This window comes from Giraffa tippelskirchi, chromosome 5, assembly GCF_054371585.1.
Source record: "Giraffa tippelskirchi isolate mGirTip1 chromosome 5, T2T-mGirTip1v1.2.pri, whole genome shotgun sequence".
NCBI classification, from domain to species: Eukaryota; Metazoa; Chordata; class Mammalia; order Artiodactyla; family Giraffidae; genus Giraffa; species Giraffa tippelskirchi.
The window spans coordinates 123,000,799-123,017,462 of record NC_137279.1 but is presented as its reverse complement, the minus strand read 5'-3'; the positions used below and the strand labels follow the sequence as shown (position 1 = coordinate 123,017,462).

Here is a 16,664-nt window from a genome sequence, read left to right as displayed (position 1 = left end):
TAAAATGTTTATATGGTGTTTTATACTCTTTTCTACATATAGTAGAACAAAATATCTCTATATCTTTGAAAATTCTCTATAGTTTCCTCACTTGATTTTCATGTACAACTTTACATTGTGACCTATTAACTTCTCTTCATGGCTTAGTCTTACCAGTTGGCAACTAACTGTAGGCTAAAAGGTCACTTTCCTGTATTATTTGAGACTATTTAGGATACTTGAGGGGCTTCCCAGGTGGTGTTAGTGTTAAAGAACCCACCTGCCAATGCAGGAGACATAAGAGACGCAGGTTTGATCTTTGGATCCAGAAGTTCCCCTGGAGGACGGCACAACAACCCTCTCCAGTATTCTTGCCTGGAGAATCTCATGGACAGAAGAGCCTGGGGGCTACAGTTCATAGGGTTGAAAAGAATTGTACATGACTGAAGTGACTTAGCAGGCATGGACGCAGGATACTTGAGATGTGATTGGAAGCGCAAAGTATTTCAAATGAAGTTTAGCTTGTGTTGATTATACAACCAATGAATACAGTTTTGAATTACAGCTTATGGATACTGATTAAGAATTTTGTGAATAGATTCTGTCATCTACTTGTTCCAGGAGAATTTGTTAAAAATAATGAAATCAAGAATTCTCCCCTGTTTGCTGAAGCAATTGTATGGAAATTTATGGAAGAACTTTGGCTATAGGTGTCAGTCACTCATTCTGATATCAGGCTGCTGCCAATTTAGGGCTGTGAACCCTTTGAAAAGTCGAAGGGTCCTATCTGTGGCTAGAGAGCTGAAAGTGCTTCAGTCATAGCTAAATATAGTTTGAATATTATATTTATTCAAACAAATTCATATTTATGTATAAAAGGATGTGAACCTTTTGCACAAATTTCTATCTCTTTGTGAGAAGAGAATAATGGTATTTCAGCTTTTGAAAATTATAGGAAGAGTTACTAGAGGAAGTTAGAAATATTAGAGATATTAGAGGAAGAGTTAAGAAACTCATTCTAAGATAAATATGGTAGAATAAGAATCTACAGATGCTCAGGTTTACTTTCAAAAAGACCTAAAATAAATATGGAAAAGTAAGAAACTACAGATACTCAAGTTAACTTTTAAAAAGGCCTATCACTCTGTTAGGTATTATGACATGTCAGAAATATATAGAATATGATAGAATGATCCCAGGACAGGTAGTAACAATCAGACCATATCAAGTGACACACCATTATTTCGGCCACATTCTATTCTTTAGAAGTCCAGTCCACGCACAATACTCTTAAAAGAAGTATACAGTAATCTGTGGAGATATTGTTTAAACTACTGAAAATGAACCACAATGAAAATGGACATAGAAAATGAACAAGGAAGTTACATGACTGAGAGGTATATAAAAAGGTGGCCAGATTTACTATTCATGTGAGAAATACAAATTAAAACAAAGAAATATCACTTTATATAAATCAGAATAGCAAAAATGAGTAACTCAGATAATATCAAGGGCTGACAAAGAAGGTGGCCAAAAAGAAGTTTCATAAACAGCTAGTGTGATTGTAAACTATTTCAGGTATCCTAGAAGGCAAAATGTCAGTATTTAGCAACATTTCTGAACATATGTGTTCTTTATCCCAGAGGTCCCATTTACGATTATATGCTTCAAGGAAATTCTCATCACGTATGGAAGTAGTCATGTATGAGAATGTTTAACCCAAGGTTGTTTATGCTGGTGCAGAGTGGGAAATAAAGTAGTTTTTAATGTTCTGTATACTGGGCAAAACTAAGAAGAGACAGACTGTATGTTCATAAAGCAGAATGTATAATCCTCAAAAACAAAAAGTCTCTGGGTTAAAATTTTGGAAATTCTGTAGCATTATACCTTTTGTTAGAAAGTTAGAAAGCTATGTAAGCATAAAATATGTGGTGTTTTAAAAGGATCCTACATGTATCAGGATATATATCAAACACATTAAACTTGGGACATATAATTGATAAGAATGGTAGCATAGATCATGGAAAGTGAGAAAAAATAAAAGAGGACTTGCATGTACTGTTGCTAAAACTGTGCAAAAAAATGAGGGACATGATTAAGCAGGCTCTGGCCATCTGAGAACCAATGAAGCGTATGAAAATATGCATACACACACACACATACTCACATACACAACACTAAACAATTTAAGTAGCCACTAATAAGATGACATACTGAATTAAAGAACATCCCCATGATGAATATTATCCATCCATTAGAATAATGTTCATGAATAATTCCTCATGATTTTCATGATGGTAAGTGAAAATTTTAGGAAATGAAATAGGCTTAGAGGGAAAATGCAAGCAAAATGTGCATACACATAAATTCTGAAATTCACAAAAATCTTAGAAATTACTGAGTCTAATTTTTGTTAAATTATTTTCATCTTTAATCTTGTTTGTTTTAGTGTTTTTTGTGATGAGTGTAACAAACTCATAATCTTAAAAACGTGTATTTCTTTGAGGTCAAATATCCCTTTTAAAAATTAGTTAATCAACTATCAACAAAGAGAATAAAAGACAATCTATGAATGGGAAAACATACTGGCAAACCATATATCTGAAGTCAATTATAACAGTCATGAACAAGTTTATCAGATTTTTGTGTGCAAGCCTGAATTTTGTTTCAATCTGTTGGCTTAGGAAAAGCTACTGTAATTGTTGAGTAGAGTTCTCCAGTGAATGTTCTAGTCTCTTGCCAAAAGTAAAGGGTTTGTTTTTCTAAATCCCTATCATGATGTTTGTGCCTAAATGTTAGTTTCTAATATATTTTTTCCAGAAAAGGAACCAGCGTTTCTTGAAAGAAATAACTGATTCTAAATATAGGGCAGGAAAAATGCAAAATTATCTTAAGTATCTTATAGTTCCAGAAAAAAATAAAGTACTCAAGGCAAATAAACTAATGCATAATAATGAACATATATCAAAAGGATCAGAAAGCTAAATGAAAGAGTTCTCAATGGCCAAAGCAGAAAAAATTTGAGCAAGAAAATAAATAGTGTTGGATTAGATCTGAAAATATAAAATAGATATCCACGAGTCTTGATAAAAGTAAATAATTGAATAGATAAATAGATGGAGGGAAAAGAGACAAATCTCCCATGCAGAGGAATCCCAATAATTTATGTAGGTTCTCTGTCCTTTAGAAGGTAGAATATAACTCTCCATTCCTTGGGTGTGAGCTCCGCATAGTCACTTGCTTCCAAAGAGGCAAAAGAATGTATGGAAAAAGGGAAGGAAAAGAATCAGTTGGCCATGAAAAAGCCCCCAAAACAGTACCTTAAGTCAAATGGCCAAGGTTAGTATCAGTAACAATGTCAAATTGATATTATGTATCTTTGATGTCACCTGATGAGAATGGCACTTCACCTCTGTGATCCTCCTCTCAAAGCATGTTACTTACTCTAATCACAAGAGAAATATCAGACAAATCCCAGTTGAGGGACAGTTTGCAGAATACCTAACCAGTAATCCTCAAAACTGTCAAGGTCATCAAAAACAAGGAAAATCTGAAAAACTGTCATAATCAAGAGATACATAAAGAGACATGACTGAAAAATGTAGTGTGGTACCTTGGATGAGGTTCTGGAACAGAAAAAAAGGACTTTAGAAAAATCTTGGTAAACCAAATAAAGTACTGACTTTAACTAATAACAGTTTATCAATTTTGGTTCATTAATTGTGATAAAGGTACCATATGAGTGTAATTTTGCAGTGATTCTTTAAATCTAAAACTGCTCTAAAATAAGAATGAATCAGTGTTTCTGGAATTTTTAAATCATTTGTTATTTTTAATATTTTGAATCATCAAACTACTAAAATATTTTTTAAAAGAATTTGAGTTCAGTTACACGGGTTAAATGGAATATTGTTTCATAACTTATGGTTTGCATGCAAAAAAAGGTCTACAGTGGTTGGCAGAAGTTGCCTCAGTATGAACACGTGGTACATGCAAAGGAGACAATGCAGGATGAAATAACTAGCATAGGAAGAGAAAGTGAGAGTATGAATAGCATAGGAAGAACTAAATAGCATAGAAAGAGAAAGTGAGAAAATATCAAGGTACACCATAAGAAACAGTATAGTGAAAGTTCATTGACTGGAGTTCGGAATTTGTGATCTGATTGTGACAAAGGTTACATCTATAAAATGTTGCCCAAGAAATGCTATTTCACCAGCTTGAGATTTCTTGGCACCATGATCTTTATATCAAAGGACTGATATGGTCAAATGAAGCACTGAAATAATGATTATAATAACATTAGCAGGGACAGCTACTATTACAACAATACATAGTATATACTGGCTGTATTCCTTCCTTTTATTCTCACAAGCTTCCTTATGAGAATGGTAGGTATTAATGCTGCAATTTTTTTTTTTAATGGGAACACTGAGACCTAAAAAATACCACAGTCACATAGTTAACAAATGTAAATCCAAACAAGATCTGTCTGGCTTCCAAATCTGAGCACTTTTCACAATACTAGAAAGTCTATAAAAATGTCAGATACTTGATGTAAGTGTTCACAGAACAATAGTATGAGTAATCCTGTCTGATAGATCACCTACATAACACTTCTGTTGACTGTGATGCCACCGTGTTTTTAGGGTATCTATATTTGTGACATATTCATAATATATATAAAATATATATTTTGTATTTTTCAAAGATAAATGTTAAACTTTGTGTACATATTTTGAACATTCATCAACTAATGACACCAAATTGGAGAAGGCAACCCAGAAGTGTACTCAATTGCTTACAGTGTAAAGATTTATATTTTATCATTTATTTATTTGCAAGTGGATAATTGAGAGGCTCTCAGTGTTAAATTGTTTGCACTCTGTTAAATGATTTGATGCTGATGGGCCCCAGATGTCCTGAAAATGTTCCCACACCCTTGATGGCTCCCTCCAATACACTCATTACTGCTTTAGCATGGCTGAACATATTTACAAATTCTAGGTCACCATCTGCAAAAGATGCCATGTTTTATCTATTTCAAATAAAGTATGTGCCCTTATGTATTATGAATAATATTATGCCCTTTGAAAAATATGATAGTATTAGAGTATAATGATCACCAGTGTATCTTTGTGGTTATCACAAACTGAAAAACCAGGGTATTGGATGGAATGCTAAAGTCACCAAAATGAGAGTAGGCAGGGTTTGTTGGAATGAAAGCCCCTGTTCCTCCTTCTGTATGAAAACCAGATACCCACTTAAATGTTCATGTTTTCTTTTGTTTTATTTTTGTCCCCAAATTGATTTTCCCCATCCAATATTTCCTGGTGCTAACTTCTAAAAAATGAAAGAATTAAATAAGAATTATGTTAAGGGTACAGTGTTGAACACTTAGTGCATGGATAATAAAGGACTAGATGTGTTAGGAAACTAACATAGTGATTTTGCAGATGTTAGTCAAATGTATTTTAATCTCTCTACAAACCATATTTTCCTTTAAGTGCTCATCTCTGAGATCAATTCATTTCCCTAAGAAAAAAATGGATGCAAAATTAGAAATTATATAGAAGTGTTTTCTTACTGAGAAAGAATTTCTACCTCAACCTTTTGGATTGACCTGGACTCTGTGATAAGGATGGGACTCAGAGGTCCTAACTGCATCTTCTGAATTGAAACCCAATGGACAAATTATGGAAAGAGGCCAGGTGACCCTGAAGCAGAGGTTGAGATCATTGTGTCTGGTGAGGGGGCTGAATGGAAGAGGAGAGTAAAAAGATTCAGGAGGTCTAAAGCTGCAAAGGGACATCAGAAATGACAGACTTCTGTCACTAGTACATATAGGATAACCAGCAAACCTGTTGGCCTTTCATTTTGCGATTTGGCATTTGGCAATAGAACAGTTTTTAACCTCAACCAAGTCAACAGGCTACAGTCCAATAGGTCGCAAAGAGTCAGACACGACTGAGCAACTAAGCACATACAACTCAGTGAAGTTTTCTAGTTCAAAATGGATCAAAGCCAGATACCTGGTCTCCTTTGCACTAGGTACTAACCAACTGAGCTAACTGTAACTGTAACTACAGGTATAATCTGACTCTTGCGGCCCCATGGACTGTATTCTGCCAGGCTCCTCTGCCCATGGAATTTTCCAGGCAAGAATACTGGAGTGGATTGCCATTTCCTACTCCAGGGGATCTTCCTGTCCCATGGATCAAACCCGCTTCTCCTGCATAGGCATGCAGTTTCTTTACCACTAATGCCACCTGGGAAGCCCCATAACTGTAGGGAGTGCAGGCAAATACCTAACCAACCTGTGAAGACTTTCAAATACGATTATTAATGTTTCTGACTACTCCTCTCTGCAGGGTTATTGAAAATGTCTGTCCTTTTTATTTTTTTTAATTTTTTTCTGTGTCACCTAAAAGTAGGAGAATAAACAAACAAACAAACATAAAAAGGCTTCCATGCATGTACAGTAAACTTTGATCATAGCATGAGAAGCCTCAATCACAACTGTCACACTACATGGAAACTTCAATGCATAAAAAAGTGAGAGAGCAACCAACATGATAAGTCTTAGAGAATTCTTTATTAAATGAAGTGGACATAGTTAAAAGCATGGATTTTCACATGCCAGCTGGGCTGCTACAAGTCTGATGATGCAATTTGCAGATTAAATTACCCAACACCCGCTATGCTTTCTTCATTCAAGTTTCACAGGTGTATCAGTGAAATAATGTGATTTTGACCTCAAAAATTTTCTAAGTACAGGCTTATCTATTGTCTAAAGTTTTTGGAAATCAATAAGAGGTACTAAAGTTGTATTAGTTTCGCCTAAATGGAGTTGTACTCTATTTAATTCAGTCAAAAACCTAACAAATTGCAAGCATTCACTTTGTATCATTTCTGCATACTAATAAAGAACATAATATGAAAATACACGTTCTATAACACACATTCTATAAGATATATAATATTATTATAGTCTATAATATAATAATGCCTGCTCTAAGATACAAGGCTCTATTCTTGGAATACACAAGTAAATAAAACATGGCCTCTACTCCTGAAAATTTTGTTGGAGAACAGGTTACCTAATGGAAGTTAGAATCAACACAGGCCTATCACATGGGAGCTAAAGTCATGAAGGACATGCTACCACAGGCAGTATGGGGGCTGGGGAGGATGAGTCCTAGCACTCATAGTTAAGTTTCTATTCTCTGGTTGAACACAAACAATTTTATAGAATACCAGAATCAGACTGCTCTGTGATTGTGATAAATCAAGACAGAAACAGGGCAACTGTGTAACCGTGTCTCTTCACAGACAAAACAAATATAGTCCCTACCACAAAAATAGACTATATATTCTCCTATCCTGGCTAACTGGAGTGTCTACAGCTTCACCACCAATCAAAACTGTAACTTCACTCCATTTTTTTCACCTTCTAGGTAAAAAGTGTTAAGATACCTAATCATAGAATTACCTCTGCTTCTTCTTAGCCCCTGATGCAGAATAAAGCCCCATTTCCTTAAAACTTCCCCCAAGTCACCTAACCCCAGACAAATCTTTAAACAAGTAATTTCTAACTCCTTTCTTAGTGAGATGCCCCATGAGCCACAAATGCAACAAGTCAATAAACCTACTCAGGTCAAATATAAGTGTGTTTTTGGTGGTCTCTGTCTAAAGGAAAATGACACTACTTTGCCTTTTTTTTTTTTTTTTTTTGAAGTTCATAGAATCTTAAACTCTCACACTTGTAAATACTTGAGACCATGCAGTCTGAGCTCAATATATGCATAAAAATTTTTTATATTCTTGATGTATTATTATGCATCCTCTAATAAGCACTCCTGGTATTAAAAACATACTAACCTGGTAAGAAATCCTTTCATTATAACATAAATAACTGTAATTACTAGGAAGTTGTTACTTATACTGAGCCAAAAACCTACCATTTATTAACGCTATCAAGGCGCCACTTGCCTACTTCATGAGACAAATTTATTTTCTATCTGACACAGATTCAAATCTTAAGTCAGCTACTGTGGTCCTCATGTTTTATCTTTTTCAGATTCCATATCATTGGTATGTCAAAAGTTCTTTTGATCATTTCCTTGGATTACACCCTCTGTACAGTCGCAACCCTTCTCTAAGCATACCCTTGTTTATCACTATCTTTCTTAAGGAGTGTGGGCCATAATTGAAAACAGTATTTCAGACAAGGACTAACCACTGCACAAACTCTTAACTTGGTTTAGATCTGTACCATTCATTTATTACTTTGACCCATGAGCACTTTAAAAATGTTCAATGAGTTTTACCACATATTTTTTAATTTATTTATTTTTTAATTGAAAGATAATTGCTTTACAGAATTTCATTGTTTTCTGTCAGAAATCAACGTGAATCAGCCATAGGTATACATATGTCTAATAGATGAATAGAAGAGATTCTGGAACCAGCCTAGTTACCTTCTCATCTAGGCTCTATGGTATATCAGCTCTGTGATGTTATGCAGCTGCATAAAATTTCTTTGCCTTAGTTTTTCCATCAGTAATTGGGATAAAAAATGATATCTACATCACAGGGTGATTGTGACGAATAAATACAAGTAAAATAGTTACAAAAATTATTTCACAAAATAAAGGTTTCTCTTACTATTTGCTGTCATCTTTAAAACATGTTTTTATATCTACAGTTTTATCCGTTCTGTATTTGTTTGTGCCTTTAAACCATGAGTCTAAGTTTATGATTATCCTAATTGGGTTTTAATTTTTAGGTTGACTCATAATTCTGTCCTTTTGAGGACATTCTTAACTGTGAGCTGCTAATCTACAATATCCACCTCAGTTTTATGTCACCCCAAAATGAGATAATCTTTTCACTGAAGACAATGACCATATATTTGAGTAGGAAGATATGCAGGCAGAGGATTTTAATATGTCCTTAGGCATTTCCTCCCAGATACATGGATTTATCAGCAATACCCTTTATAAATGGTCATGATAGAAATCATTCCATCCAATAGTATAATCACACAGCCCAAATTTCTTCAAATATAAGAAATTCTGTCAAATAACTTTCTAAAATCTTGACAGCCTTTAACATAACTCTGAATACTATTAAAAATAATATATTCATCTGGCATGACTTAATCACAAGATTTCATGCTGTCACTTCTTTAAATCCTTGTAGATATACCATTTTATCAGTTTATAATATTTTCTGTCACAATATCAAGCTCACTGGCTCTTAGGTGTCACTAACTTTATCCTTTTTTGAAAATCAGGACAATATATGCTAATCTTTATCATTCCCTCGAGCTGTATTTGACATAGTTTTTCATACATCACTGACACTGATTTATCAATTTCATCTGAACTCAATAAAAAATCGATAAGCTCTTCATTTAACTCTATGAACAAATGTTTGAACAGGAAATGTCTGAGAAAAGAGCCCTTCGATGTCACCAGATCACACACACTTTGGGGATAGACTTTCATACCTAAGTTCAATCAATCAAATGTTCCAATTAACTAGCCTTCAGGTCATTGACTTTCAAACTTTTTGACAATGAAGTTACAGTAAGAAATATACTTTTCATAGACCTCTCTCCTGTTCTCTTTTACACACACACACGTACACACATACATGGGGAACATGTATAATCTTACTATATATTTTCCTTCTGTTGTAGAAAAAGCTGCACCCTAAACCCATCAAATTGATTTTATGGCTTACTAACGAGCAAGTCACAATCTATGGTTAGGAAAACACTGCTTCTAAATATCATTTGTGCATGTTTTTCTGACTGAACCTGATATAACACTAATTATCCATGTAAAGCTGACTTGAATTTCTCTCAGCCAAGATTATCTAGACTATGCTGCAGTAACAAACAACCTCAAAGACTTACTGGCTTAAATTATAGTGATTTACTTCTCAATCTTCATGTATATGAAAAGTTTCTAGGTTATCCTCATATAAGGAACCAAGCTGAAGCAAGTTCCATCTCTGTGTTACCATTATTGCCAAGTAGGAAACAGAAACAGGACATATTTCTCTAAGTTTTCTAAGTTTTCAGTTGGAATTGATGCTATGACTTATCCACTCCCATTTTATCTGCAAAGGAAATCATGTGGACACCCTCATGTGAAAGAGATAAGAAATATTTTAACTTACTCTATGTCCAAATGGAGGAGAAATAGAATCATCATGAACAGTCCTAATGGCTTCCACAATCCTTGTAATTACTGCTGATGATAAATACTCACTTCAGCGTTTCCCACCCAATCAAGATACCAGACTCTAAGGCTAGGATGCTTAGGTGATGCTCAGTGTTCTCAGTAGAATCTGACTCTGCCTTCCATATTTCGCCTTCTCCATTATTTCTTTTGCTCACCTCTGAGATAGGTTTTAAACAGTTATACCTTGGAGGTTGGAAAGTCAGTGGTCATCATATGTCAGATTCTCTTTTAATACAGACTGATAGTCTTTTTGATGGCATGAATTTCTCAAAAAAAATCCTTTCTTATCTATTTATAATAGTCAGATGTATATGCAAATCATCTCATCTGTTGCTTTGTTTTTAACATAATTTTCATAAATATATGTATTTGCTTTCTCTATGCCCCAAACCCACCCCTATATGTCTCACTTTCTGTAAACACATGGTGACTTTTAATCTCTTTGCTCTAATCAATGTTCTTTCTCCATTAAAAGGATTTTCTAGTTGCAGTACTGTGACTGGGTCTTTACTCTGAGATTAATTTAATTTACGGGTTTTAACAATGGGTGTGAGAGCCATATTCTTGAGTTGATCTTCCTCACAAGGCTTAGTGTTAATAGGTCTTGGAGAAGGAAATGGCAACCCACTCCGGTATTCTTGCCTGGAGAATCCCAGGGACAGGGGAGCCTGGTAGGCTGCCGTCTATGGGGTCGCACAGAGTCGGAAACGACTGAAGCGACTTAGCAGCAGCAGCAGCTGTTCAGGAGCTTCCTCGGTTTCATCTGTTTCCCCTGGAGTTGAAAAGCACTTATTTTTCTAACCTTATGAAAATCTGAACTCTGGACTCTCTCTAACCTCGTTCCTTTCTGCTTGTGAACCAGCCAATACTTTGTTGTGCTTTTCTCATTTTTGGAATGCTTTGACAAATGCAACCAAGATTAACCCTAACACATATGAGGTTTTGTTTCCGTCTCCTCTCCTAGAAGTCCGAGTTCATTAGATACTTGTTTGCTTTCCAAATTATTGCAGGCAACAGGTTGACCAGATATTCTGTGACTTTATAACACAGGTCACTGGCTTTCCAGATTGCAATCATAATTCCTTTACTGACTGTCAACTGAACAGTAAGCAAATACTATGTATGTAAGTGCAACTTAGGTTCATGTTGTGAAGGAACTCTAACACTGGGACCAATTTCTGAATCATTCAGTAATTACCACATGAGTCTACAGTGGCTTAGAACCACAATGATTCATTTTTCACTCATGCTACATGTCCAGTGCCCATCACCTGGGCACTCTGCTTTGATTTTCCTCTTCCAAATACTAAGTCAAATGAAGTCCAGCTCATGTTTCCTAATTGCTAAGGCAGGGAAAGGGAGACATGAAAACTGTGTACTGGCTGTTAAAACTTTTGCCTAATTTCAAAGCTCCTAATTCCAAAAGTGGTAAGGAAATGAAATTATAGTATATCCCCAAAAGGAAGACTCATAAAATATTTGTGACTTTAATGACTTTATATGTGTGCTTATGGGTAGATACATGTTAAACACTACATATACCTTTTCACTTAATTCTCTAAATAATTGTGTAAATTGAAAATCATTATCCATTTTTTTGTCACGTGGAAACTGAGACTTGGCCCAGAAGACACATTAGCAAGTGGCCAAGCTAAACATCAAAACTGGGTTTATTTGTCTGCAGTGCTGGTGCTCTTAGTCACCTGGATAGAGTGAATAAAGCACAACTAAATTTTAGAGCCATCAGATCCTAGCTTTTCTCTCTGGAGAGACTGCTTATCTCCTGTGAGTGTTTGATGCTAAGTCATTCTCTTCATTCTTTTCCAAATATCTTCCCAAATGTTACTGCTCACATCGCCTTTCCCAATATAGTATTAATGAGATTGGGCTAAAAGGTATTGTAACAAAAAATCCCAAGGTATTTATCAGTGTAATAGATGTTTATTTCTCATTCATGTAATAGTACAGGTTTTTGTTCCTGTTTATAAAGTGGCTGTCCTTTAGACATTGATTTAGGGGTCAAACTTTGGTACCGTGGCCATAGAGGACTTGGTGCCATCTGTATTTTGTGGGAGATGCCTCAGCCAGAAGTTTTAGATCTCAATTCTCCTTATATTCTATCAGCAAATATTAATCATACGGTCATATCCAGCTAAAAGACAAGCTAGAAAACATAATACTTACTTGGTAGTTGCTTCCTAGCTATGACTCTATGATGATAGAAGAGAATAATGGATTTTCTGGGATAGCTAACCCTCTCTAACACTCACACATACATAGAAATGCACATGCACATGCAAACACACACACGTATATACTCACACATTCTGTACCATCAAAATATGCCTCCAAGGAAGCCCTGATATTAATAATGTATATTTTATTCAATATATCTTCTGAAAAGTTTTCCATGGGAAATTTTTATATTCAAATTTTAGATACATTTTTCAAAACCTCTATTAAATGAGGCCCCATGGCTTCCCTGGTAGCTCAGCTGGTAAAGAGTCCACCTGCAACACAGGAGAACAAGATTCGATTCTTGGGTTGGGAATATCCCCTGAGAAGGGAAAGGCTACCCACTCCAGTGTTCTTGGGCTTTCCTGGTGGCTGAAATGGTAAAGAATCCACCTGCAATGTGGGAGACCTGGGTTCGATCCCTGGGTTGGAGAAGGGAATGGCTACCCTCTAGTATTCTGGCGTAGAGAATTCCATGAACAGAGAAGCCTGACGAGCTACAGTCCATGGGGTCGCAAAGAGTCAGACATGACTGAGTGACTTTTCCTTTCGTGGTCAAGAAATTTGGGTGGTGCTGGTTTAGGAAAGATTCCCTGGAGCGGGGCATGGCAACCCACTCAAGTAGTCTTACCTGGACAATCACATGGGCACAGGAGCCTGGCAGGCTAGAGTCCATAGGGTTGCAAAGAGTCAGATATGACCAAAGTGACTTAGCATGCATGCATGAATGGTTTAAAGAAAGGAAAACAGATTTCTTTTTCTCCAGAAGCTTTCCCACAACTTTTAAACATGTTAGTGCAAATTTCATATCTTTAAGCAACGAATATGATATTTAGCTTTTCCCCAAAATAATTGACCGAAAACTCCTGGAATCATTTTTGTCACTTAGAGTTACTAGGGTGCCTAATGTATCCAATTTTAGAAACACCAGTTTAGAGGAATTTAGAACTCCAATTTGAGCTTAAATAAATCAATAAATGTATAAGGGGAGACTTCTCCACCTATATGTAAAACTAATATTCTGTAAACTTGGGTCTGCTGTCTTGCATTAGATCACTCTGGAAAGAGGTACCTCAGAGCCCTGACTCTCTCAACTGCAGAATACCTTCTGCTCTGACAGATGGGGGCCTGACAAGCTATTGTTGCCATCAATACAATGCTAATGTGAATTCTCTTTACAGCTTTGAACAGTGTTCTTTTATAGCACCAAAGCACTGGTCTTAGACCCTCAGGAGTGCTACCAAAGAAGTGGATGTCCTCATTTCTGTGAGGTCTCCACCCAGTTCTGTGCTCCCTGTCTGGAGCCGGATAATAAAAATAATCCCAAAAACAAACAAAAGGATTTTGCTTGCTGGCCAAATTTCAGATCAATAGTGCAGTTGGGAAGGAGCCAAGATTCAGAAGCTTGCCTGGTGAGAGAGGCTGCAGATCATTAAAGATGAACAGAGCCATAAAACACCAACACAATTGGCACAACCAATTGCAGTGCTTTTGGCAGGCCTTGCACAGAGGCCACAGATTGAATGTTCCTGGAAACTAGCACAGCCCTCTCCACAGACAGTGTGGGTGAGGCCCTCATAAGTCGCCTGCAAGGTAGGCTGGGCAGCCACTTGAGGAAGCTCTCTTGTCCCTCTGAGTAACTGAGGCTGTAGGTTGCCTAGTGCTTGGGAGCTGGGTGCTTGTCAAAAACAATCCATTTCCATAGCAGCACTTAAACACAAAGGCCTAGGGTCCGTTCATACTTGTCAGGCCCGAAAAGAGTTGGCAAATAACAGTTTAATGTCTTAAAGCAATTGTTAGAAATCATAGCTTATAGCCTATACTAGTCTTTAACACATGTTATTATCAATTTGCTAGAAAATGGCAGTCTCCAGGTGGGGGTAGGTTATTTCTCATTTCTCAAAATAAAGGTATGAATGAATATATAAATGAACAAGTAAAATCTGTCTGAAGCTGAACTTTAATAGAAATAGAGATTGAAAATTTGTACTTGTTAGGTCTGGTTGGTACACTTGACTTTAAGCAAATATTAAATTTCAAAATTAATTATTAATATACAAAAATATATGACAGGTTGTTTTCTTTACAAAGGGATTTACCACAAAATTAATTTTTAAAAATTGAGGTACAATTTATATAGAGGAAAACATGCAGATCTTAAGTGACCAAACTGATGAGTTTTGAAGATGTATACATCCATGTAACCAACACGCAAATCAAGGTATAAGCCATTTCTTAATGCCATTTGCAGCAACGTGGATGGACATAGAGATTGTCATACTAAGTCAAGTAAGTCAGATGGTGAAGGAGAAATATCATGTGACATCTCTTACATGTAGAAGTTAAAAAGAAATGATACAAATGAACTTACTTACAGAACAGAAAGAGAATGAACTTACGGTTGCCGATGGGGAGGGGTGGGGGAAAGAATAGTTAGGGAGTTTGGGATGGACGTGTATATACACTGCTATGTTGAAGATGAATAACCAACAAGGACCTACTCTATAGTCCAGGGAACTCTGCTCAATGTTATCTGGCTGCCTGGATGAGAGGGAAGTTTGGAGAAGAATGGATACATGTGTATGTATGGCTGAGTCCCTTCACTGTTCACCTGCAACTATCACAGCATTGTTAACTGGCTATACCCCAATACAAAATAAAAAGTTAAAAAAAATAACTAAAAAGGAAAAAAAAAGATTCTTAAATCCAGAAAAATCATATTTTAAAAATAAAGAAAAAATATATTCCAAATTATAAAACAAGCAAAAAACAGAAAGTAAAAATATAGGCCATTTCTATGATCCCAGACAGTTTTCTCACACCATTTTAGAGTAACTTTATCCTTACCCTACCACAGGCAATCGTTCTGGTTTCTATCCCTGTACACTGTCTGTTTTAACCTTAATGTATTGGAATGATATAGTATGCACTCTTTCATATTCAGCTTCTTTATTTCTTCAGTTTTATGAGATTTATTTGTTACTGAGTATTATCAGATTTCTTTTTTATTGTTGTGTAGTATTCCATTGTATGAATATACCTCCTTTTGATGGACACTTGAATTGTTTCCTGGTTTGATTTGTTATAAACAATGCTGTTAAAATTATGTTATTATTTATTTTTAATAAGATATAATTGACATAAAATGTATTCTTTTAAGGTGTATGAAATAATGATATATATCTAAACTATGAAATGATTACTATATAGGTTTAGCTGACATCCACTACCACGTGCATAGTTACCATTTTTTTAAATTTGTGATAAGAATGTTTGAAAATATTCTTATACAAATCTCCTTGCTAAAATAAATATTTTTCTTATGTAAAAATCTAGGAATAGAATTCCTGCCTCAGAGGGTAAGTATGTGTTTAACTTTCAAAGAAAACAAATGGTTGGGTATATGAGAGTTCACATCAATCTATAATCTCACTAATGTTCCTAGTAGTCAATTGTAGCAATTCCAGCAAATGTGAATTTTAGTATGCATTTTTCTGACAACCAGTGATGTTGAGTATTTTTTATGTGCTTATTGATCATTCAAGTATTTTCTTTTTTTACTGTAGCATTTTCTTTAAAAGACTTATACAAGAAATATATATATATATATATATAATCTTTTCAGCATCTCTATCACATATTAGGCACTCTAGAAATGTTCACTAACTTAGATAGAAGGCTTTTTTAATATTTTCAAAACCTGATGTGATTTTGAAATTTTATTTGTGTAAATATTTATCAGTATATACACTGAGACATTTTGGTGAGTGAGTTTAGCAGTGGGTATAGTCTCTGCCATTCATGCCCCCTCAAAATGTATTCGCTCAGTATATTGATTGGTCCAAGTAATACATGGCACAAATAAATTCATAGCAAAACTGTCACTGGAGCAGTGGAGGAGTCAATATATATTCAACATAGAATAGAGAAGAAAGGAAATGAAGTTCATTATGAAAGATCTAAATCCAAGCCCAGGCTCTGCAATTTGCTAACTGTGTGAATCACTTAACCTCCCTGAGTTCCAGCTAATCATCTGTATAATGAGTATGAAAATAACATCTCTTAGAGATCTGTTACATAAATGTGAAGAAACATAATCATGAGCTTGCTCAGGAGAAATGTTGTCCTGAAATACAAAGTATATGAAGAATTCTCATGCTTATCTGACTACATGCTCCTGGAAAGCATAAAGAC

The 16,664-nt window shown here is 35.4% G+C and overlaps 1 long non-coding RNA gene across 1 annotated transcript in view; it reads left to right on the top strand.

The window, feature by feature from the left end:
* Positions 1-16,664, top strand: part of LOC145507308 (uncharacterized) — a 443,470-nt gene that overhangs the window by 381,160 nt on the left and 45,646 nt on the right. The window lies entirely within an intron of this gene.